General features: G+C 45.2%; 1 protein-coding gene across 2 annotated transcripts in view; it reads left to right on the top strand.

Annotated features, from left to right (window-relative positions):
* Positions 1-10,542: 10,542 nt before the first annotated feature.
* The window catches only part of LOC119651072, a 70,247-nt gene continuing 55,135 nt past the window's right edge, over positions 10,543-25,654 (top strand). For both annotated transcript variants that reach the window (XM_038054413.1, XM_038054411.1), the window contains exon 1: positions 10,543-11,857. The gene's annotated coding sequence lies outside the window, so the exon portion shown is untranslated. The remainder of the gene's footprint in view (positions 11,858-25,654) is intronic.

Here is a 25,654-nt window from a genome sequence, read left to right as displayed (position 1 = left end):
ATCCCAACGTTCCTGCCACGCCCTGATTATGTGCGTTCTCTCCTCCTGTCTTGGATCTTCGGCGTTATGGTCACTGCGTACTTTCTAGATGAATAATCTTCGCATTTCCTCAGCCAAAATATCAATGGGGACCATTCCCATGACTACGAAAGCTGCTTCGTGTTACGCTATTCGAAAAGCCCTAGCAACTCTTACCACGTGTAGACCATATCAAGATCATATTCTCCTTATACGCCTGACCATCAAGGTCCTTTGTCCAAACTGATGCTACGCCACGAAGGATGAATGAACACATTCTTGCTAGCAACAGCCCGTCCGTCTATCCGTATGTCACACCCATTTTCTCAGAAACCATTACTTCCATTGATACGAAATTTTTCGGAAAGAGAAAAACTGTGAATTTTCTCGCATGCAGTGAGTAACATCGTTATGAGTTGAGTTTAGTCCCATCCAAAAGGGGGTGCAAAAGTGTTACTCAACGAATATATAGCTTTTGCTATACTTTCCAAACTAATTTCAGGAGTTTCTAAGCTAAATTCGGACTTGTTCAAGTCAATTTCAGAATTTTCTATTTCATATTCAGATTTTTCCATTTCAAATTTAGATTTTTCCATTTCAAATTCAGAATTACTTCAACATTCTACTGCAGCTGGGATTCTGGGCTGCACATCAATTTTCTATTATTATCTGGTCTGAGAATATAATGATCCAATGGCGTCCTCTATGGCAGGTAAGTGTCTGAAAGTAATAACAACAATTTAAACTTCTGACTACTTGGAGGTCTTCTCGATTGTCAGTGGACCTTAATGAGGTTATACAGGACTCGGTGGAATTAATTTTAGTCACAAGCTCTGAATCAAACTTGCAAAACCTATAGTCATGTGAGCAGTAGTATCAAATGAAAGGTTTCGATTGGTTGTTTTCGAAGCAGATATTAATATTGACATGCAAAGAGAGGAGTGAGGGGTTCGAAAAAGGTCAATTACTTCAAGGACCCGTTTTCAGAAACTACCCAACTGAATAATTAGAAAAAAATTATGGTGATCCAAGCAGATGGTATCACATACGCTACATTACGACACCTACCTAAATACAGTTTATAATAGTATATTTCTATACTTATTATTGCTAGATTTTTCATAAATTGGCTGGATATTGCCCTTATAGACTTTCCGGGCTGGATCATCCTCATCCATACGGATTAAGTGACCCGCCCACCGTAACCTATTGAGCTACGGAATCGTCCATCCTCATATAGGGAGCCAAAAATACTTCGGAGGATTCTTCTCTCGAACGCGGCCAAGAGTTCGCAATTTTTTTGCTAAGAACCCAAGTATCCGAGGAATACATGAGGACTGGCAAGATCATAATCTTGTACAGTAAGAGCTTTGACCCTATGGTGAGACGTTTCGAGCGGAACAGTTTTTGTAAGCTGACATAGGCTCTGTTGGCAGCCAACAACCGTGTTATCGGTTGTGATTTTCGAGGCTAGATAAGAGAAATTTTCAACAGTCTCAAAGTTGTAGTCTTCTACTTTTATTATTTTCGTTTGACCAGTGCGATTCGATGTCGTTAGTTCTTTGGTTTTTGACGCTGACGTTACCACCATGTACTTCGTCTTGCCGCCGGCTCGATCTGGATAAAGGTAGACTGTACATCTCGGGTTGTTCATTCCATAATGTCAAAAAAGCGTAGGTCAATAGTTGGGTGGACTTGAAGAGGATGGTGCCTCTTGCATTGACATCTGCATCGCGAATTACTTTCTCCAAGGCCAGGTTAAAGAGGATGCATGACAGGGCATCGCCTTGTTTTAGACCGCCGTTGATGTTGAATGGTCTCGAGAGTGATCTTTCTGTTTTTATCTGGCCTCGCACATTGGTCAGGGTCAGCCTAGTCAGTCTTATCAATTTCATCTCTCATGACCATGTACAGTTTTACCCTGACTATGCTATCATAGGTGACCTTGAAATCGATGAAAAGATAGTACAACTGTCGGAATATGGCCACCAATATTCCGACAGTTTTTCCATCGCTTGCCGCAAAGATAATATCTGATCTATTGCTGATTTACCTGGAGTGAAGCCTTTTTGGTATGGGCCAGTGATGTTCTGGGGGTATGGGGCTATCCGACCTAGCAAGATAATGGAGAATATCTTATCGATAGAACTCAGCAACGTGATACCTCTATGATTTCTGCCCTGCGTGATATCTCCTTTTTTATGTATTGGACAGATAATGCCTCGGTGCCAGTGGTCAGGCATCGGTTCACTGTCCCACACCTTGATCATCTGTTGATGAACCGCTTGGTGTTATTGGTCGCCTCCATATTTGTTCGTCGTCTTCAGTTGGCGGGACCTCTAACTCACGGAAATTCTGGTTGTTGAGTTGTTCATCAAAATACTAAACCCATCGTTCCAATATGCCTATTCTGTCGGAAATCCCTCTTTGTCTCGATTCCATGAACATCTAGGTGTATAAGGCTTCATTCTGCCGACTTGTTGGTAAAATTTCCGTGCTTGGTGCGTTTACTCTCTGTACTTTTCGAGTTCACAGACCTGTTGGTTCTCCCAGGCTTCCTTTTTCCGTCTGTGAAGTCACTTCCCCGCTCGACGCAGTTCGTGATAAGTCTCCGCGAATGCCTGCGTCCTGAGAGAGAATGCAACATTACTCGGTATGCATAATTCTTGCGTTCCATTGCTAGCTTATATTCATAGTCGAACCAACCGTTCTGACTCTTTTTGCGGATGGGGCCAAGTATGTGTGTGGCCGTATCAATGATAACGTTCTTCATTTATTCATCGCCAGGATCTGCTGTTATTGCGATATCCATTTCCCCAGTAATAGGTGTTACGGAGGGCTTTGTTGTGGATGGCTTCAGTATTCACTCTCACCGGATTGTAGGCGGTGTTGTAATTTGAATGCCAACGAGATAGTGATCCGAGTCTATAGTGGCCCCACTATATGTTCTGACATTCATCAAGGCTGAGGGGCGGCGGCGTTTGATCAACACGTAGTCAATTTGGTTTAAAGTGGTCCCATTTGGAGAGGCGCACGTATGTTTATAGACCGCTTTCCGTGCGAACCAGATATTTCCAACAACCATTTCCTGCGACACTGCTCCTTATGCATGCTATGAGAACCGAGATATCACCTGAACACGGACTCCTTCCCTACTTGGCTGTTAAAATCCCCAAGTATGATTTTGATATCATAACTGGGGCAGGCTTCGAGGGTTCATTCTACTGCCTGGTAGAAGGTATCCTTTCCGACTCTACAGTCTCCTCTGTTCTAAATTTGCATCGCAAGCACAGAGTGCATAGCTTTTCGCTTATGTTTTCAAAGTCATAGCGGCAGGTTTCATTTTTTGGTTGACTAAGAAACCTACTCCGAGCACGTGATTTACTGGATGGCCATGTAATATACGCTGTAGTGGTTCTTCTCCAGGAAACCGGTCCTTGTAATTAATAAAGAACTCCCAGCGATCATCACGTGGACGTGGAGATAGGGTTTGGAAATAGAGCAGTTGGTGTTGGTTCAGCTCCATCGTGGGTACCAAACCACGTTTCGCCCTGGGACCTATACTAGCCTTTGACCGCCGATTTTATTATTAACATGAATATATCAGTGTGTAACAGGAGCATTACATCAAGCTTTTATTTTCCCTGCTCGGAACTGTGATGGTTGACAGGAAGTCCTTGATCTCACCCTACTAACAATAAGATTCTTAAGGTGGGAAACTAGAGAGCGTCCGCCAGAGATCCTTCTCAGATTACAGTTGGATACTTTTCAGTCCAGATCTCGCAGCAGAAGTCTCCAAAACTTACAGAGACCCTAGGAAGATCGATTTGGAGGAAGTTTGATCAAGTTATCATGTACAAACTCTCCGGTACGCAAATTGGTAAAATTGGTATGCCAGACGAACTGGAGTCAAAGGTCGAAACTCTGGAAAGGGCATTCAAAACCGTCTTTAAAATCTCGTACCCTGCTAAATACAACAAAAAACACTACCACCGTGGTGGAATAAAGATCTGTCCAGCCTCAGGAAGCTAACCTAGGAGATCTTCAATTATATAAGGACTGCCTGAAGAAGAACAAGACTATTATCAGAACATTGAAACCACCAGCGAATCTACGAAGCTCAGTAAGATCCTGTCCAAGGAACATAGGGGCCCAATCTTTCTTAAAGAGTCGGGAAGCTCCTGGACAGAATCTCCTACGCATTGGATAATATCCATGCTAAGAACTAGGATAATCCAGTCGGATCTAGGAGGTAACCGCTTGACCAGCGCTGTGAGCAGTGGCACGCCCCAAAGTGGCGCCATCTCTTCAATGGTCTGGTTGATATCGATGGACGAAATTTAATGGATATTGGACAAGAACGGGGTGAAGGCGGTGGCGTATGCCGACGACTTGTTGATATTGGTATCAGGGATGTTCCCCTCCATTATGCGTGACATCATCGAAGCAGTATTGCAATTGGTGTACCTGTGGGCCACAAGATGAGGACTCGGCATAAATCCAACCAAAACCGAACTGATGCTATTCACCACCAAGACAAGGGTACCCGAATTCTATCTCCAGCGGCTGAATGAACAAAAATTGATTCTTTCCTCCAATGTAAAATATCGGGATGCAATCCTGGATCCGAAGCTAGATTGGAAATTGATCCCAGAACTACGCATTAAGAAGACCTATTCTCCCTCCCCCCATTGCCTTCTAAGCCTGCAGGAGGACATTTGCGAATAAATGAGGTCTCCGGCCAAAGATGGTTCTTTGGATGTACGTCGCTGTGGTACATTCCACCCTAACGTACGACTCTATTTTATGGCTTGAGTAAAAAGTGCAATACAACAAAACTTAATAGAATTCAAATAACCCCGTGTGCAGGTGCTACCGAGGCTCTGCAGTTCTGCCCGGCAGATGTTCTCAATGTACTCCTACATTGCGTCCCCATAGCCATAGACCTCCACATTAAATACGCTGTATTATACAGTGCTGTCAAACTACATTAGTGCGGATGCTAAACCGCGAAGCTCTACGAACATAGTATCAACTTGCACGAAATATGTCGGGGACTCTGGGCATTCCCCATGGACTACGCCACAAGCAAGCCGAACTTCACAAGAAACTTTACTGTGGACTTTCTAGCCAGGATAGTGTGGACCGATGGATCAAAGGTGGCCTGTGGAGTCGGAGCGGGAGGTTTTTCTGATACACATAATGTATCAAAGTCATACGATTTTCCAGGTTTCGTCAGTGTAGTCCAAGTCGACGTACTGGTGACACTAGAAACCCATGATGGTCTATAGGGGACCCTGTCGCCAGACTCGGCACATTCTGCAATTCGCATTACCGAAGCTGTGGGGAAGAAGGGGAAAACCCTCACACCCGTGCTTTGCGATTGCTCAGCTCTAGATAGAGCCAGGTTGCGGAGGTAAACCATTCATTGAGGACCTCAGAGAAATCTGTAACTGCAGCGTGCTGGAACTTTCCTTCGTGAAAGCTAGTTTTGAAAATCTGCGCCGTCTGGACCCTGCCTTCTTGCTCTTATCACAGCAGCTACGGTCTTACAGTAGCCCAAAAATTACTCAGGAAGAAGCATGTTGGAAAGCTACGAGGGCTCTATTAACTTTCGGATCCTTAGCAGGAAAAAAGGGTTTGCACCCCGAAAATACTACATTGGATAGACACTACAATATCGAGGTCTGTGATAACCAATGGGGCGGTAATCTCGGCAGAAAAATTGAACTTAATATAACAGCCAAGAAGTTACAGAAACTTCAAAGACTGGCTTGCGTGTGTATCAGTGAGACAGTAAGGTCATGCCCAACGTCGCCCCTGGAGGTTCTTTTGGGATTAACTCTTCTCCTCTCCACCTGTACATACAGATACAGGCAAAGAGAGAGATCTTCAGAATGGGCGAGAGTATCAGTATGCCGGAGAGCTGCCTAAATCGAAGACAAATAGATATTCTTTTTAGGCGGTACCCCGAATTGATGATGCCCAGGGATAATATGATAACGAGATTTAATTTCGATAAGAAATTTAAAAGACATTAGAGTAACAGGACAAACTAGAAGAGCGTGACTGGTGACATACGACTTAAACCAGCAACAGATTACCGGGTACACTGACTGATCGCTCACAGCAGAAGGAGCGCCGGGGTCATTGGTAAACACACTAGCATATTCTAAGTGGAAAAATACGCCATAGACAGATGTGTCCCCCTCTACCTCCAGAAGAACTATAATAATATTCTGCCCAACAGCTATTCGCCAATCAATGCACTTAGGTCCAACCTGGTGAACTCCAAATTGGTTTGGGAATACCTTAAGAGACTGAACACAATTATCTGGTTCAATAAGGTCTGGATATTCTGGGTTCCAGACCACATTGGAGTAGAAGGCAATGAGGCAGCGACGAACTGGTCAGGGAGGAGGAAGAGATGTCTCTACACTAATCAGAACTCTTCTGTGGGATCGGAAACGAGTTTATGGCTATTATATGGATACAGCCCACCACCCTGCATCGAAATTATTTGCGAAAGTTCCACAAGCTGGATTTGAGTAAAATTTTACGGCACACCTTAAAAATGGAGAAATAACGACTCAACGATCTCACTATCTATCTCATCTGCTGGCATTAATAGTTACTTTTTTGTGTCGTATAATGTGTAATATCACGACCAATAGACAAATATCTAAATATGTAACTTTAAAGTAAATCAGGAAATCGGAAGCTGGACGCTTCAGGTATGAAAGGTTTTCTATTATGTCAGAATATTCATTTTAGCGTGATACAGACAATCAAATTCATATAATTTACACTGAAGCGACCATTTTGGGTTACTATAGCTTTATTAACTATAGTTCGATTGCCACCAATCAAGGGTTTTTGTTTTTGTTTTTAAAATCATTTTTATTTTTAAGAAATAGGTAACAATAGTAACAATAGATTGGAAAAATGAACAATAAAAAACAATCTTTTAAAATAACAAAAAATAACTTAAATCTAATGGCCACTGTGGGCTCTCAAAATTTTTGAATAACGATTTACAGACAGAGAAGAGAAACAGTAAGAAATGAAAATCTAATTTTACAATAAGTTGTCGGGAAATGGTCAAAAACCCGACAGAATTCACTTGGCCTACCAATCAAGGGTGATACTATATATTTTGGCCTATATTACTGCAGTAAAATAATCCGATTGGCACTCATAAAGAACAGGGCCCGCATCCAGAGGAGTTACCGTTCACACAGCTAGGTGCAAAAATAGTTAAACTGTCCGTTTTCTTTAAGAAGGTACTTTAAGTCCCTCAGGCTTAGTCACTTCGCGGAGGCATGCACTAGCGACGTTGATTGGTCCGATCGGTGTAGAAGATGTGGGTAAAAAGGCCACATTACCGGTACCAGATTGGTCTGCAAAGGTTTTGGATGAGCAGACCTTCATAGAGGTGTGGCTAGACCAATCTAATAAATCAGGCGCCGCTACGGAACGAGCTGCCCATGTGGTGGCCTGGTGGAATAGTATTCTTTCCAGTCTTCGACCAACCTGTCACCGAGCCAGAAGAGCGACTCAGAGAACAGTGGGTACGATTGATCAGGGGCAAAAGAGTGCGCCATCCAACGGAACAAGCTTTAAAGAGCTCTGTTCGGAAGCGTACGTAAACCCCGTGAGGGAGCGCCTATGGAATCGTGATAAGGCGATTCAGAGGCCGTTTACCTCCGCAGATCACGTGCCCTACCCTGTTGTTAAAAATCATCCAAAGGTTATTCCCGCTGCAAGGAGAGAGGACTGACAATTTCCGGTGACCTTTGAATGTGACGGCAATACAGCCCGTCACCAGAGATGAGCTGCTGAAAATCTGCGGTAGAATTGGAGACAACAAAGCTTCCGGTCTAAATGGCATACCATCGAATAGACCGAACATGTTCGCTGAATTGTTCGAAGCGTGCATGTCCGAGGGAATATTCCATGCAGCATGGAATCGACAGAAGTTAGTACTAGTGCCTAAGCTTGGTAAACCTCCAGGTAAAGCAACCCCCTACAGACCTATATGTCTTCTGAACATTGTGGGGAAAATGCTAGAAAGGGTAATCTACAATAGATTACTCCTTACCAAGAAGAACTCCGAATTATAGTGCGAATACTACTAGTCACTGGAGACTATACTATCACCTGAGGAAACTAGGGATATTTAAGGACACCATCTGCAGGTTCTGTGCGAATTGTGACGAAACCTCCATACCCGTTCTAGGACAGTATCCAGGAACCTGGAGAATACTTAATACCAGATGCCAAATTGAAGTACTTGATAGTAGGGTATATATTGAAATTGCTAACTGTTGTAGGCTTGGTTAATAGGCACACAGAATAATAATTATAAAGGCTTGTCAAAACTCCTCTTCGATAACATCCCTAAAATTCATAAAAGGAATGCTAGGCGAGTATCGTCCAAAGTCCACCCCAATATTCTTTTAGTACCGAAAACAGCACGGTCTGGGCTTTCTGCTGGTTCCTCGCGTAGTTTGCTATTATTAACAGATTTAATCGAGGTATCTTTTAATTTGTAACAAAAATAAAAAACTCCATTTGCAAAAAAAAAGTCAAAATCCTCAATTTATTTTTTATTAACTTCTTCTTTTTCTTCAGCCTTTGTCTCGTTCACAAGCAGGGTCGGCTCGTCATTTAGCTCTATCGAATGCTTGATCTGGGTGCAATCTCGAGGCTTGCAAATCCCCATCTAGCCTATCAAGCCACCGTTGTTTAGGTCTGCCTTTTGGTCGTTTTCCATCGACTTCGATGTTCAGACCAATCTTGGCAAATGAATTCTCGTTGGCACGAATTGCGTGACCATATCATGGAAGACGCCTCGCTCGCAACTTTTCCACGATCGGTGCAACCCCGTAACGATCGCGGATATCCTCATTTCGGATGTGATCTAAACGTTTGACGCCACTAGTCCAACGTAGCGTCTTCGTCTCCATTACCCCGTTCATTGTCTCCACCACTCAGAACCATAGAGAGCGACAGGACGGACGACATTGCGGTAAATTTTAGATTTGAGACGTTCGTTGATACGTCGATGACAAAGAACACCAGTCGTGGAAGGCCACTTCATCCAGGTTGCGTTAATGCGTGAAGCAATTTCATAACGCAGTTATCCATTGGCTGATAGCATCGACCTGAGATATTTAAATCACTCACTTCTGGGCAGATCACTGCCGCTGACAGTGATTGTGCCTGTTTCATGGGGATCGGTCGTCAAAAATTCAGTTTTGTTTAAATTCAATCTGAGACCGTATTACATGAGGCGATCATTCCATTTTCGAACAAGTTGCTCGAGATCATTTTTGCTATCAGATTCTAGGAAAACATCATCTGCATAGAGCAGTGTGTAGGGCGCTGGACATTGGATATCATGTGTGACGGTGTCCATAACAAGAACGAAGAGAAGTGGTGAGAGAGCGCTTCCTTGATGAACAAATAACAAAGTAATTTGAACATTCTGCTGGGCTACCTTTCTTTTTCCATATTGGAACAGTGGTACTTTCTTACCAGACAGATGGTGTTCTTCCTTCCTGAAGAACCCGGTTAAAGAATTCGCTGAGCCACAGTGTTGGGTCCCAGCTCTGCGTTTTCTAGAGCTCAGATGCGATGTCGTCAGGTCCTGTTGCTTTCCCCGATTTCATTTATTTTATTGCCTCCTCGACTTCAGTTGCGCTGACTGGTGGAACTGCTCCAAATGTCGGCAATGATTGTGGAAGTGGAGGATGAGCAAATTCTTCAGTTGAAATCTGCTCGAATTATTCTCGCCATCTATCCGTTGCGGCTCGACGGTTGGTAAGTAAAGTACCGTTCTTGTCATTAATGCAACAGAAATGTTCGATATCCTGTGTACGTTCATTACGGCTTTTAGCAAGTCGATACAGATCTCTCTCGCCATCCCGAGTGTCCAGTTTATCATAAAGATTTTTGAAATGGTTCGCTCGGGTGACAGGGGTCGCTTTCTTTGTTTGGCGCTTGGCATTCTTATAAATTTGCCAATTAGCAGGCGTTTTATCGTTGAGAAATTTGTGGTAGATGCGTTTCTTTTCACGGACCTTAATTTCAACATCATCATTCCAAAGCCGAGTATCTCGGTTGATGGACCGCTTACCCGGCTTGGTGACCCCGAGGGTTACAGAGGCCGCTTTGTGGATCGTGTCTTTCATTTGGTTTTATTTTTTTATTGACTGATTTCTTTATTTATGTATTTTAATCCGCTGGAATGAAGTCTTATTCAAAATAACGAAACGACGCGTTTCCTTGTTTTACGCACTGTTAAAATGTAACCCAGGATGAGCAATAAGTTAAAATTCCAACCTTGTGGTTTATGGCTCTGGTACAGCTGTATTCGACATTCTGTCCCTTTAATCCAATACAAGAACCGCCACCTCCTATTCAGGTACAGCTTTAACTGCCAACTTACCCAATCGAAACTTCAAATTGGCTTTGCCGTCATTGTGAATGCCTGCCTCAGTCCTATTCAATGGCGTTTGGGTTGCGCATCGGTCTGACGTTCGCGTGGAGCTGTCGCGATTTTTGCCTAATGTCGATAGTTTAGCCACCTCTGAAATAATCAAAAACTGCGTAGAATAACTTCAGAAACATTTGCCAAGCCGATCATGTAAAAATCCGGTGCTGGTTGTGTGAAAATCCGATTTTTCTCGAGTGAAACACGGTGCCTTGCGTGTGGGATGTTGGTCGCTGGTTCGGTGTTTTGTTTGTATCGACGTTTTCCCGTCGACGAGTCGTAAATCAAAATTGGAAACCTCTCGCGGGCTCGGCCGAGTGTTGAGTGCAGTGTGGCGATTGGATATCTTTTCCCACGCACGATTTTCCCAGTGCATCTGACAACATGATCGGATAATCTGTCCGAGTCTAGGGGGGTGCGAGGCCTCAATGGGTGCCGTCTCAAAGGAGTCGCCGCTCTTCCTTTCCCCACGGTGAAGTTTTCCCGTCCTGAAGTGTCCGCGAGTGTGAAAATTGTAGGGAAAATAGATGGTGCAAGCGAGCGAAAGGCCGCGTGTCGAAAGCCAGTGCATCCACTAGCGAAGGCGGAAATCTCGGGTGTAGGTGGAATTTGGAAAAGTGCAGGCGAAGTGGGAGAGTGAGTAATCGCGGTCGTGCGGGAAGGTCCAGCGTATCTGACCATTGATGCTGGGTGGCTAGAAGCCGCGGAGACTCCGTTTCGTGGTGCAGAAATCACGTCGTGCGTTTGGCGTGTCGGTGTACGGTGCTTTGTTGGTCGCGACATTCCTTGCATTCCCGTTCTACGCACTTTACAAGGCCACCCCAGCGACAATTAGCCTCTCCTCCGCCCGGAACCCAGCCCTGAAATCCGAACGTGAATTGTCAAGCCACGGCCAGCACTTTACCCGACTCGCGCGCATCCTGAGAGTCCGAGGGGAATGGAGGATGCATCATTCAGTCGCGAACAACGACGTCATCATGAGTGTCTGGCGATGCGAGGGTTGACCCCCACCGACGTCGGGTCTGTCATTGTTGTCTCGTGTGATTTTCTCGCTGACGTTACGGATCTGCCTCGCCTGTCGTTCGCCTCTAAGTAAGGACGAGCAAGTCCCCGGTCGGGCGGATCTCCTGACGCCCTAAACAGAACCCCCAAATCACCAATCGCCTGCAGCCAGGAATTCTTCCAATCTCTCAGAAAAACCAACACAAAAAATTGGATGTCGAGGAACTCATCCAAGCGGAATCCGTGAATTTGCAATTTTTCGTTGCGTCCTCGTGTCTCGCCCCGGCCGCCCTTCCGTGTCCCCACCATCAGCGAGGAAATGCATATTATCATCAGCCGGTGAGTAGAAAAAGAATAAATCAATAAAATGGAAAGAATATGACCTCCAGTCAGTCAACGAGCCAACCCTACCGGTCCGAGGAGTGTATTGTGTCGAACAGGCCGCGGCCGAGGGTGGAGGGTGCAGGTTGTGCTCGACAGAAGCTGGGAATTGTTTGTTGGCGGCGTTCCGCAACGCTTGTGGTTAGCCAAGTAGAAAAATTTTACGATGCGCCCCTCAAGACGGGAGAGATACCAAAAGACTGTAAAGCGGGGCTTCATTACCGTCATGAGTCATTCCGGCCGTCTGTGCCGCGGTATCTTCTTGCAGAAAGGAAAGTCTTGGTCTCAGCGGCGAGCAGAATGCCGGAATAATTTATCTGCTTTTGCCCAAATATCTTTTTTGCAATCGATGACGCGGTGCTTGCTGAAATGTGATTTGGTTTCGAGAAATCAGTCCGATTCGTTGTGAGTCTAATTAGGGAAGTGATTGATTGATTCGCCAGAGCCTGCCAGAGCGATTGGCACCATAACTCATCGTATCAATATATCATGTTTAAGTCATGGACATGCCGGCAATAATGGATCCAGTAATCTGGATGAATGGGCACCCGCACGACAGCATTTCCGCGATAACTCTCCGTCACTTCCGCTTATCCTTCCTGAATTCGCTTCTCATCCGTAGCCTGGCTTCATGTTGGGAAATGATCCTTCTCTCCACGTGCTCGGCAGAATGGAGCCTACACCGTAATTAAGACAATTTTATATTTTAACTTGTCACGCAAATTGGAAAATTCCTTGCTTTGATTCCGTCATGAATGTCCATAACAATTTCGCTTTTCGTAACTCCTCAAAATAAATATTTCGTTTGAGATTCAAATTGCGTTACAGCAGCACAGCAGATTACGCCGATTACAAAGCAGATGGCCTCGCATAGAAGGGATAAATTCCACTTGCCAGTTGGAAGGATGCACATCCCTTTGCGATTATCTGCACTGAGGCTCATAAGAGAAGAAATCTAAAAACCTCAAACTAATCCTAAATTATCACGGGAATGCCAATAAAACCTTAATATTTTAACGACTGGAAGTAAAATAACACTCAAGTGAGTAGTGGAACATAAAGTTAGTTAGTTTAGTTTACTGGGGGAGCCGCAGCTCCGAGCACTCCGGCCATTCTTAGGCGTGGCTTCCAGCCTACGGCGTTCGCAAGCTTTAGCGAATCTGAGAACATTCTCCAGAGGCAGAGAGTGTGCAGATTCTTCATTGAAGGAACCCTTGCCAAGTTGTCATCGTCTGAGACCTGAGGAGGCCAGGCAGCTGCATAAAAAATGCAGGTCTGTCTCCTCCACCACCCGGATCTTTTCCATATGGTAGTTTAATGTGCAGTGCCCCGTTAGAAGCCCTACTAGGGTTTTCATGTTCCACTTCTTAAGGGACAACAAAAATGCCACTCTAGTGACCACAGGCTCTTTCATAAAGATTTTCGTCTGCCGGCAAGAGTCCAAATTTCCCCACTCGGCTGCGTGAATCCTTGCAATGTCACCCTTCAGAGTAGACTTGACAGTAGATGGTCGGATTCCAAGAGCTGGTTCTGGCCCCACCATTGTGGATCCAGACCCTCGGCGAGCCAGTCTGTCAGCCTCCTCATTACCAGCGATGGTCGAGTGCCCCGGCACCCACATCAGGAATGTTTTGTTCAATCGGCCAAATTTCAGCAGCATCTGATGACAATTCCACACCAACTGGCTTGATATGTCGTTGCTATTTAGTACTGATAATGTCGCCTGACTGTCGGAACAGATTCAAATGGTGCGACCCTTCCATTTTTGTTGCAGACATTCTTCCGCTTGGAGGAACATAAAGTTATTATCGGCAGTGAAAAATTGGATGCATTTGCAAAAAAAGGATCATTTCTTCATTTGGAGGACCAAAACCTGCACTTGGAATCAGCAAATCCGTTGCTGCGAAAGCCATAGTGAACTGGGGAATTAAACTACGAGTCCATTATTGGGGAACAGCTGTGGCAAACTGGCACCTAAAGCTACCAGATGGCCGATGAATCAAAACGATCGAAATTCTGGAACCGAATAAAGTCAGACACTGATCGACCCATTTTTTGGGGTAGGGAGATGAAATGCATTTACACACAAAGCACCGGACTCCTGTCTGAGACAGACTATCACCTAAAACACTCCCCTGGAGCGTCTAGGTCTCTGGACACACATTACCTGAGGCCAAGCCTATTCAGTATAGGGGCAAAACCCCGTGATTTCACGCCCAGCCTCAGCTATCCCGGCATCTCTCCTATCCATCTCCCTCTCCCTCTTTTTCTCCTTAAGAATGCATTGAGGTTAACGTGCCACTCGGCTCCACATTTCTTCGCTCTGCAGCATAGCCTCAATTATGGTTCCCAGGAACCCAAGGCACCCTTCCATCGAAAGGTGATGGCATTGGCGCACCCACCTTCTGCAGAAGAAAAAGATGTGGCAGACATCATCCACCACGTCCTTGCAATAAACGCAGTCGAGCGACCGTGATTTTTCGATTATAAGCAGGTAAAATTGAAAATACCTTTGTCCGCTGAACAGCTGGGTTAGCTAATAGTCAACCTCACCGTGCTTTACATTGAACCACGGCCGCACGTCTTTTATAAGATGTGCGGGCCATCTACCCCTCGATTCTCTTTCCCAAGATTGCTTCCACACACAGAGAGTGCGTGCTCTCTCTTCACAAACGCTTTTTCTGGACGTATAAGCATCCGCTCGGCAGCATGGAGAGCGATCGGTATAACTCCCGCTATCACCATTACAGCTAGCTCCGAAACGGTACGAAAACCAGATATTTTCTTGCTGAGAGAGTCGGTTCATATTTCGGAATTGTGAAGGGGGACGGACTGAATTGCACTCATCAGCAATCGACGCATGCTGGACATCAGCCAACAAATTGCATACATTCTAGCAGTGTTGCGAATCTCCTCGAAGAAGCTCATCTTCGTATCTATCATGATGCCAGGGCATTTCACCACCGGCTTTGATAAGACCATGCCTTCAACAACCTGAATAGGGAGGACTGTGGAAACCCTCTCCTTAGCCAGCGTAACGACTTTGGTTTTCTGCAGAGCTAGGGAGAATCAATGCTCAACCATCCATTCGCAACATCGTCCTTGTACCCAACCAGATGCTATTCACCAGATATCTCGAGTCATAGAAAACTATCGTATTAGACGTTACAAAGGATTGCTTCCTGAACCGCCTTTGATGTCACCTTCATTCGATGCTGTCCGTATCGGATTTCGGAGTAAGGCACGGTCCTTTAAATAGTCCCTTAAGATCCGCAATAGGTGATGTGCTCGCGACCATTGTTCAAAATAATCGCAATCCTTTTCCCACAACAAGAAAAAAGCGGATCTCTTCCAATGGTTTAATAGGACGTCTTCACAATCCCTGGGGTGACCGAAGAGGAACTATGGAAGATCTGTGGCCGAATTGGAGACAATAAGGATCCGCGATTGGACGGGATTCCGAACAAAGTCCTGAAGTTGGCTGCTAAAATCAGGTCCGCATGGTTGAAGAAGTGTTTCCCGCTCAGTGAAAGAGGCAGAGGTTGGTTCTGCTACCGAAGCCCCAAAAACCACCTGGCGCACCCTCTTCACATCGCCCTATCTATCTGTTAGACACTATGGGGAAGATGTTGGAGAGGGTGATATACAACAGGTTGCTTCTGTTCGTCGAGCTAGCGGGTGATCTATCGGAGCGGCACCATGGGTTTCGTAGAGCGCGGTCCACGGTTGATGCCATTGTAACGGTCGTAGACTTAGTCTGGGAAACATCAGCCGCTGGTAAGTGCTGCGCGGTGGTAACCCTGGATGTCAGGAATGCATTTAACGCATCCAACTGGGGTCGGATTAAGGAGTGTTTTCGGATCCCATAATTTCATGGAGGAAATGCTGAGGTCGGCGGCAAACTAAAGTGCGATAAGCGAAACAGTAACTGCGGTACAGGAGTAGCTGAAGGAACGGGAACGAGCTCGAAAAGCGCAACGGACGTGTGACTTAATTGCGCTGGTGTAAACCAGAGTAAGAATCCCACACATTGCTGCAACCCGGCGCAGCAGCGTCTTTTTAAGATTTCCACCTCCACCCATAAAAAAGGATCCGTAATAGGTAGCCTGGAGTTTGGAAACGATTTTCTAGTGCTTCAAGCATGTCGTACCACCTCTCAGAATTAAAAGCGTTTCTTACGTCGAGGGTCATAAGGAGCATTTCAAGCAGCTTTCCCGCTGTGTTTAACATACTGAGCGGACGATACGTTGACGACGCCTCGGGGTCGCCTTTGTCCTTGCTTTTCAGCACAAGACTCGCAACCTTCCAACAGAAGGGAAAACAACCGCTGTCAAACATGCATTGAATGCGTCGAGTAACAAGTTCGGCTTGTAATTACGTACAAGTTTCAACACCTCGCTGGGAATCCCACCGGTCCTGGTGCTTTTTGGTCCTTCATAGACAGGATCGCCTCCTCTAGTTCCTGTGTAGTGGATATCGGGCATTCCTCAGTGGTCACTCCATCATCGACAGCGTCAGTTCGGATGGGGTCAACGAGGTGCCTGCAAAATTTCTTCCAGCTTCGCTGCTTCCATAGAAGGCAATGATCAATGGGCACCGAGCTAGTTACCAAAAAAGTAACTAGCTTATACGCGAGGTCACATGGCTCTCTGTTTGCCTAGTTGTTGCCAGCAGCGTGCCTTCTACCTGTTGATTTCATTGCGAAGTTGCGTTTTCCGACTCTTATACTCTGCAGATCTAACCGTCACCTCGTCTTGTCCTCTTGCGCGCTGAGCAATCCGCTGAAAATTAAGGCAGTCCCTTCGTAAGTTTGCATTTGCACCAGCACAAGGGTAATTTCCCGGGACGCTGGAGCCACTTTAAAGCAGCTTCGTCGGTGCACTTCAAATGGAGAAACCGCGAAAACCTTGATTATTAAATCGTGGCTTCGTTCCAGGTTCCAGCATTTTTTCCACAGGAGAATGGTAAATTGTCCCTTTGACATTTTTCCATCCTTGCAGGAAACTCCCACGGCAGCAGTCAGAACAGAAACTGTCGCTTGCGCCTCCTCTTCCTTCTCGCCTTCGTATCCGTATTTCTATAGAAGGGACCAGCTTCATCTAGATCTCTCTCGCTGATTTGATCACCTCCCGGCACACCGGCCCTAATCCCCGCGCGACGCGTGGATGTAAGCCCTCATCCAGAGCACAATAAAGCATTGGCCACAGCAAATGTGTTGGTCTTATGTTTCTTGCGCGCATTACCGCTGACAGAAGAGTCTGGTGTGTATAGTGTGGATCTCACCGCGGTTTTCAGTTTATCCCCACCTTCCGCCGTAGATTCCGCCTCCCTGCTTCCGATTTCTCTAGACGTTACCGCACCTACTGGTATAGCCACATCCATATCCTCATTCCCAAGATGCTTCATCTTCCTTCGTAGTGTCCTCTTCGGCTGCCGGCTTGGGGCTTTTGCAAGTTCATGGTGTCCGGGCCGCTTGGATTCATTTCCACATAAGGGAGTTAAACCAGTAGCGTCCATGTCACCAGTAATGGTGAAGGAAAAGATTCTGACAGACAAGATTCAGCCTGCAGGCTCCCCTCCTTAGTGGCGGAAGTTCCCTTCTGCCGAGCCTTCCTCTTCCGTTTGCGGATAGATTTGGGCCGGCCGTAGTCGGATTTCCAGTTTCTCCCAAGTTGAGATTTACCGTACTTTCCTTTCTGGCTTACAAGCTTTCCACTGAGTCGGAAAGCATGCCTTCTACAGATTTATCTATAGGGGGTATGAATGTGATGAGGACTCCAAAATCCGCACCTCGGCCGCAACATGCTCATGGTCGCGGATGGATTCGAAGTCTGTAACTTCTTACCACGTGGAGAGTTTAAATCCTTCGTTTCCATATGCATGTTTTGGGCACCTTTAGTGTAGTAGTAAACTACTACAAGCTCCCCCACCACGATAAGGTGGTGTCCGAGGGGCAGCGTTTGAGTATTACCATAGGCTTTTCTCAAGCTCTCGAAAGATTTTTCTCCCAGTTCTTCTTCCTCCTTCTTCTCTGGATGTTACTTCGTCAAGATCCTTGCACTATATGTAGGTCTCATATTTTTGGGTGCGAACTCACCAAACGAGTTCTTCACTCAGGTGTGAAAGCCGTCGGTTTTGCCCAAGCTGGATTTTTTTGGCTCTAACATGATATCACCTTTCATTTCCACCCAGATCTTTTAGGTCAAACCGCCCTTAGGGAAGATATCGATTGCCTCTGGGCGAATTCTCACTTTTGCTTTGTTCTTTGCCTTTTTATTAACGACTTTTTCATGACCTTAGGCTTGCCTATGATTGCTGACGTTTGTACTTGGGCGCAGGCTTTTTACTTTCCGTGTTTTTATTTCCGTTCTTCGGAACTGGTCATGGTTTAGGGCATTGAAGTCAAGCATGGTTGGAAGGGAAAGAGAGAGTTATGCCCCCGGGACCCATAACTTCGGGAAAGTTGGTCCCTTTGGGGTTTGGCAGGTTGGTTACTTGCCCTGTAGTTCAGGCACTTGGGACTTTCGTATCGCCTCTTGGAGTGCTTGCCTGCCCCGTGCGTGTCTTCACATTCGACGCAGGGACATTAAAGATGGCAAATTGCTACCGCATATCCAATGCATTATCGGTTTTTGGATTGCTATCCATTGACGATCAGTTGGAATCGGAATGAGCGTTTAGAAGGTATAGCGACATGCAAAAATGTGTCAATGAGTTCGAAGCGTTCAATCACTAACCACTTGTATCAACATCAAAAACCGTCACTCCAACTGCGTTTTGTTTTCATTTTTGCCGGATTTATTTTTTATTAGAAAAGATGGAAGAAATTAGTGACCCAATCAAACTTCCTCCCATGATCCCACGCTGATGACGAAAATTCCAAATTGTATTCCAGAGCATAAATCATTCACGCAACATAAATTTTCAACTTTATTAGTTGCAATAAGCTCGCGATGATCAACAATTTAATGTTACTCCGTCCATCGTTAATTTCGCAACTTCTGCTGAAGTTCCAACAACGAACCCGACAAACTGCATGCACATTCGGTAAACAATGAGCTGCCAGATCGGTTTCCAGCCCTCATCTGTCCTTCGTCTCTTCTTGCACATCTCAATCGACAAAATGATATTCTTCCTGGTTTGATGATCCGCTGAAATGAAGCACCCGCACGCATTGAATGTCGGATTGAGTAAGCAAAAACACCGACCATCTTCCTGAAACTCATTTAAACGATAATTCTGCATTCATGCCTATTTCCCGTTTCCATTTTTAGACAGAATATTATCGGTCTTGAGGCGTTCCCATGCCCGGATGAAGTCAGCTCATTTCGATTGCTAGAATCTATTTATTCTTTCAGTGTCCACTACATATATAAATCTGAGTGGTTGCTGGACGAAAATAGTAAGCGAATGGAATATAACGAAAAAAAAACAGACTTAACTTTGAAGACAGTCCAGCTTTTCGTGACTAGTTTTCGAATGGTGAGCTGCCATCATTGACTCGCAGTTCTGTTTGCTGACACACAACAAAAGATAGTAATCATGAAAGGAATTGGGTAGACATTAACCAAGTAATTTGCTTACAGAGTAATTAAGAAAAAACGCACATTGAAAGTTGCTTGAGGTATAGGGATGGATGAAGTTCATTTCATTTTCGATTATCCAAAGTCAATTCCCTGAAGTTAAACACACCAAGGTTCCACGGGAGTTTACCGACATCAAACATCCAAATCAATGATTCTCGCATGCTAGTAAGCTGTTAAGAAACTAAGTAGTGTGGTATACAGCTTACCAGAAGGACTAATAATAAATATCCCCTAGACTAGCATCCTCCTAGTAAGTTGAGTTCCATTTACTTACGGAGTAGATGCATATCTAATTGCTTGGTAACACTAACCTCTTACTGTGTTTCGCTGTGCCAAGAAGCCCCTCGAGCTTAAACCGCAATATCTACTTACGTCTCCAGGCCTTTTACCTAGTCCAGATACGTTTTCATTTCACGTATTTATATCCCAATTTGCTTCATGTTTGTTCGACACATTTTCCACCTCTGCCTCGTCTTCGGTCTGCGCTCCACCAGCAACACGCCACTATGAAAAAAATGCAACCAGACTTAGCATGATAGCCTATAAAAGCTTCCATGTAGTGTTTATTTTGCAGCGCAAAGGCAATACGCTGAAAAGAAGGTTTTCCCTTTGGCTTTCGCAAGAGTGCCATCGTCGTCGTCGTCGCCATCACCAGAGAACTAATTACACGATAATCCCGGAAAAAGTTCCCTAAGTAGGTACTTCCGCTAACTTTTGGGATGTGAATTTGCAGTGGCCCAAAGTGCACTCTGCCCAGCAAGTGCTCATGGAAATTTTAGTTCCGGAGTATTTTTCAAGTTTCGGCTGATTGCAACGTTTTATTACAAATGCTTAAAATAGCGTAAGCACAGCCACCATAATGCTCGTTTCACGTTATTGTGGTTTATGTGGTGCCCTCGTTTGCACTCTGAATTCTTGTTGGAGCGCTCATCGTTATCTGAAGCAGAATCGCTGTTTCTGTGCGCCTTGGTAAAAAACGAAATGATGTCGTCAGATTGACTGGCGACTTCAAAATAGCACTATCGTCTGGAAGTATATTTAGATGCAAATACCGGCGACTATGAGCACAGCGTGCACAAGGAATTGTGGCTGGAAATTTTGGAAAATATGCACAATTTTCAGATCCATGCATTATGTTGACTTATCGGCTGTGAAATTATTCATTACGTTTTCGTATTTAGGATTTTCTGAATAAATGGAGCAGGAAGTAGAAAATTCAGAATTTGAAAATGCTCTTTGCATAATTCAGTTGATCGTCAATCGCAGTTTCTTCCACTCCAGTGGTACAATCTGAGATAAAACATTAGGTAGAAAGAGGTGGACGATTGATTCTTTTCATCATCATCAACGGCACAACAACCGGTATCCGGTCTAGGCCTGTATTAATAAAGAACTCCAGACATCCCAATTTTGCGCCCAGGTCCACCAATTCGATATCCCTAAAAGCTGTCTGGCACTGTCTGTCTCAGATATTGCCCTAGGGGCTTTCCGGGCTAGATCATCCTCATCCATACGGATTAAATGACCCGCCCACCGTAACCTATTGGACCGGATTTTATCCACAACCTGACGGTCATGGTATCGCTCATAAATTTCGTCGTTATGTAGGATACGGAATCGTCCATCCTCATGTAGGGGGCCAAAAATTCTTCGGAGGATTCTTCTCTCGAGCGCGGCCAAGAGTTCGCAATTTTTCTTGCTAAGAGCCCAAGTTACCGAGGAATACATGAGGACTGGCAAGATCATTGTTTTGTACAGTAAAAGCTTTGATCCTATGGTGAGACGTTTCGAGCGGAACAGTTTTTGTAAGCTGAAATAAGGACTGTTGGCTGACAACAACCGTGCGCGGATTTCATCATCGTAACTGTTATCGGTTGTGATTTGCGACCCTAGATAGGAGAAATTATCAACGGTCTCAAAGTTGTATTCTCCTATCCTTATTCTTCCTGTTTGACCAGTGCGGTTCGATGTTGTTGGTTGGTTGGTTTTCGGTGCTGACGTTACCACCATATACTTTTTCTTGCCTTCATTGATATGCAGCCCAAGATCTCGCCTCTATTGCCGCCTGCTCGATCTGGATGAAGGCAGTTTGTACATCTCAGGTGGTTCTTCCCATGATGTCGATATCGTCAGCATAGGCCAGTAATTGGGTGGACTTAAAGAGGATCGTACCTTTTGCATTTACCTCAGCATCACGGATCACTTTCTCAAGGGCCAGGTTAAAGACGACGCATGATAAGGCATCCCCTTGTCGTAGACCGTTGTTGATGTCAAGTGGTCTTAGGAGTGATCCTGCTGCTTTTATCTGGCCTCGCACATTGGTCGGGGTCAACCTTGTCAGTCTTATCAATTTCGTCGGGATACCGACTTCTCTCATGGCCGTGTACAGTTTTACCCGAGCATATTCCAACAGTTTTTCCATCGCTTGCCGCAGAGAGAAAATCTGATGTGTTGCTGATTTGCCTGGACTGAAGCCTCTTTGGTATGGGCCAATGATGTTCTGGGCGTATGGGGCTATCCGGCCTAGCAAGATAGAGGAGAATATCTTATAGATGGTACTCAGCAACTTGATACCTCTATAATTGCTGCACTGTATGATATCTTCCTTTATATGTATGAGACAGATAATGTCTCGTTGCCAATCGTCAGGCATTGATTCGCTGCCCCACACCTTGAGCAAAAGTTGATAAACCACTTGGTGTAACTGGTCACCTCCATATTTAACTAATTCGGCTGTAATTCCATCGACTCCTGGCGACTTATGATTTTTAAGTCGATGAATTGCACGGACTGTTTCTCCTATAGTTGGTGGTGGCAGTATTTGTCCGCCGTCTTCAGTTGGCGGGACCTCCAACTCGCCGATGTTCTGGTTGTTCAGTAGCTCATCAAAGTACTCAACCCATCGCTCCAATATGCCCATTATGTCGGAAATCAGATTTCCCTCTTTGTCTCGGCAGGATGAGCATCGTGGGCTTTGTCCTGCTGACTTATTGGTAAAACTTCCGCGCCTGGTGCGGTTGCTCCCTGTTCTTTTCTAGTTCACAGATTTGTTGGTTCTCCCAAGCTTCCTTTTTCCATCTGTGAAGTCGCTTCTCCGCTCGACGGAGTTCGTGGTAAGTCCTTGCGCGTGTCCGCGCTCTTTGAGAATACAACATTACTCGGTATGCAGCATTCTTCCGTTCCGTTGCTAGCTTACAACCAGCCGTTCCGACTTTTTTTGCGGTTGGGGCCAAGTCTCTTTGTGGCCGTATGAATGATAACGTTCTTCAGGTGGTTGTGAAGATGATTTGTTGATCTCCAGGACCTCTGTTGACTGCGGTTATTGCGGCATCCATTTCCCGCTTACAGATGTCGCGGAGAGCTGTGTTGTAGATGACTTCAGTATTCATTCTCACCTGATTGTCAGAGGGGATTGTAGGTGGTGTCGTAATTCGAGCTCGGAGCACCGTGCCAACGAGATAATGATTCGAGTCTATATTGGCCCCCGTATATGTTCTGACATTCATCAAGGCTGAGAGGTGGCGGCGTTCAATCAGCACGTGGTCAATTTGGTTGAAAGTGGTCCCGTCTGGAGAGGACCACGTATGTTTGTGAACCGGTTTCCGTGCAAACCAGGTACTTCCAGCAACCATTTCATGTGATACTGCTGACTGGATATTGTGCAATCCGTTATCATTGGTATCCCCATGTAAGCTATGGGAGCCGACGTGTCGCCTGAATACGGGCTCCGTCCCTACTTAACTGTTGAAATCTCCAAGTATGGTTTTAATACCATACTTGGGACAGGCTTCGAGGGTCCGCTCAACTACCTCGTAGAAGGTATCTTTCTTCGACTCTGCAGTCTCCTCTGTAGGGGCGTGAACGTTTATGACGCTTATATTTCTAAACTTGCCTCGCAAACGCAGAATGCATAGCCTTTCACTTATATTTCCAAAGCCGATAACAGCAGGTTTCATTTGTTGGCTGACTAAGAAACCTACTCCGAGCACATGGTTTACTGGATGGCCGCTATAATATATGGTGTAGTGACTCTTCTCCAGGAAGCCGATCCCTGTCCATCGCATCTCTTGTAACGCTGTTACATCAGCCTTATATTGGGACAGGGTATCGGCCAGCTGCTCAGCAACATTCGGTCTGTACAGGGAGCGCACGTTCCATGAGAAAATGCGCAAATCCTTAATCCGTTGTCGTTGCCGGATTCGTCGTAAGATCCATCCTGTCCGTCTGCAGTTTTTCATAAAGAAAGAACTCCCAGCGATCACCACGTGGAGGTGGAGATAGGGTTTGGTAGTAGAACTGTTGGTGTTGGTTCAGCAGGCCTTTCCCAGGTTTTATTCTCCATCGTGGATACCAATCGACGTTTCGCCCTGGGACCTATACTACCCTTTGACCGCCACTGTAAAGCTTACAAAAATTTATTTAATTAATCAAAATAGGTGCCAGTCGATTCCAAACACTTCTCTCAGCGAGATACAAGAGCATGTATGTCAGTTTCGTAGAAATCCAATTTTCGGGGGTTGATAAACTCGTCGAAGGCAATTTTGATAGCCATTCATTCATACGGAAGGCTGCTGTTCAAATCTCCCTGGTGACAGTGGGATTTGTATCTTGACTTGACGTCGGATACCAGTCGACTCAGCTGTCAATGCGTACCTGAGTCAAATTAGGGTAATAATCTTGAGCGAGCGCAATGCTGACCACATTGCCTCCTACAGTATAATGTAGTGTACCGTTACGGTCTTGAATGAAATGCTCTAACACACTTCAAGGCCTTGATCCAATATGGATTGTTGCGCCAACGATTATTATTATTATTCATTCCTTTTGAACCGTTGTTCTGGATACATGAGGTCGTGCATTGTCATAAGGAGTATCACACCATCTCTGTTGACTAATCTCGGCCGTTGAGTACTCAATTTTTGGTGCATTTCCTCGAGTTGGGCACAATATTTCTCTGCATTCATCGTTTCTTCAGGTGCCAAAAAAGAATAGTGGATAACTCATGCTGTAGATACCAAACAGTCACCATTACCTTCTTCGGGCGGAGGCTCGGTTTCGGCATATGCTTCGATGGCTCATCAGCATCTCGGCGACGATTGTCGTATAATATCCACTTTTCATCACATGCCACTATTCTGTGCAAAAAGGGATCGCTTCTGTTGCGGGAGAGTAAAGAACTGCAAATTTCCATTCAAAGCGCCATGTTTTGCTCCGTAAGGGCATGCGGAACCTATTTGTCGCAAGTGCCGGGAAACTGTCGAATATCATAGTATACGCCCAGTTTCCTTGCAATGTCTCTCACAGACTGACGTGTGTCGGATTCGACTAGCAAACGCATCTCGTCATTGTCAATCGATGGTCCTGAATGTCCACGTGTCTCACTTTGAAGGTTTACCTCGCTTGACCGGAATTTTTCGAACCACCGCCGTGTGGTTCGTTCGCTTACTGTATCAGCTCCGAATGCGCTGTTAATGTTCCTTGACGCCTCCGCTGCTTTATGACCGATTTTGAACTCATACAGAAAAAGTATACGTTCTTGACTCTTTTCCATCCTTTTTTCCCTTTTTTTCACTGTTATCACAACGATGGTCAAAACTGAAATGACTCTTTGATTAAATGTAGGAGTCTTTATAGTTCCTTATCCGACACCAGCAGCGCCTATTGGTGGTGGTTTGATACAGCGAAATTGCAACTAACTTCACTTGATTGCCAAATCGGCCATATCATGTGCAACAACCTAATACTTCATTTGAAATTGTCCTACGTTATTGGGAGTCAGGCGACAGACATTGAGCAGCGTTTTGATGGAGGATCTCCGGGAATGAAATCATAAAACTCTTAGCTTATCTAGACGCTTCCAATTGGTTTCAAATCAGAACCTTTTATAGCTTTCAATCACTATATTGTATTATGCGCATAGGTCTAATGAGTACATAACCATTTTGCAGAGCTATCCCATAAGCCAACTTATAAAGCTGTTTGGTGCCAAAAAAAAGTGTATAATTCCACCAACTAGTCTATTATTCTTAGGGGCTACAATTTGAACTTTGCTACTCTTCTTGCCCATGCCAAAACAAAAACTATTATACATCCTCTATTTTAGCAACTAGAACTAGGGTTCTTGCTTTTCTCCTATCGTAGCTGTTTGCTCAGTCGCTCCACAATGAGT

The sequence above is a fragment of the Hermetia illucens genome, chromosome 3 (assembly GCF_905115235.1).
Source record: "Hermetia illucens chromosome 3, iHerIll2.2.curated.20191125, whole genome shotgun sequence".
Classification (NCBI taxonomy): Eukaryota; Metazoa; Arthropoda; class Insecta; order Diptera; family Stratiomyidae; genus Hermetia; species Hermetia illucens.
The sequence above is the reverse complement of the archived record's forward strand: the minus strand, read 5'-3'. Positions and strand labels throughout refer to the sequence as shown.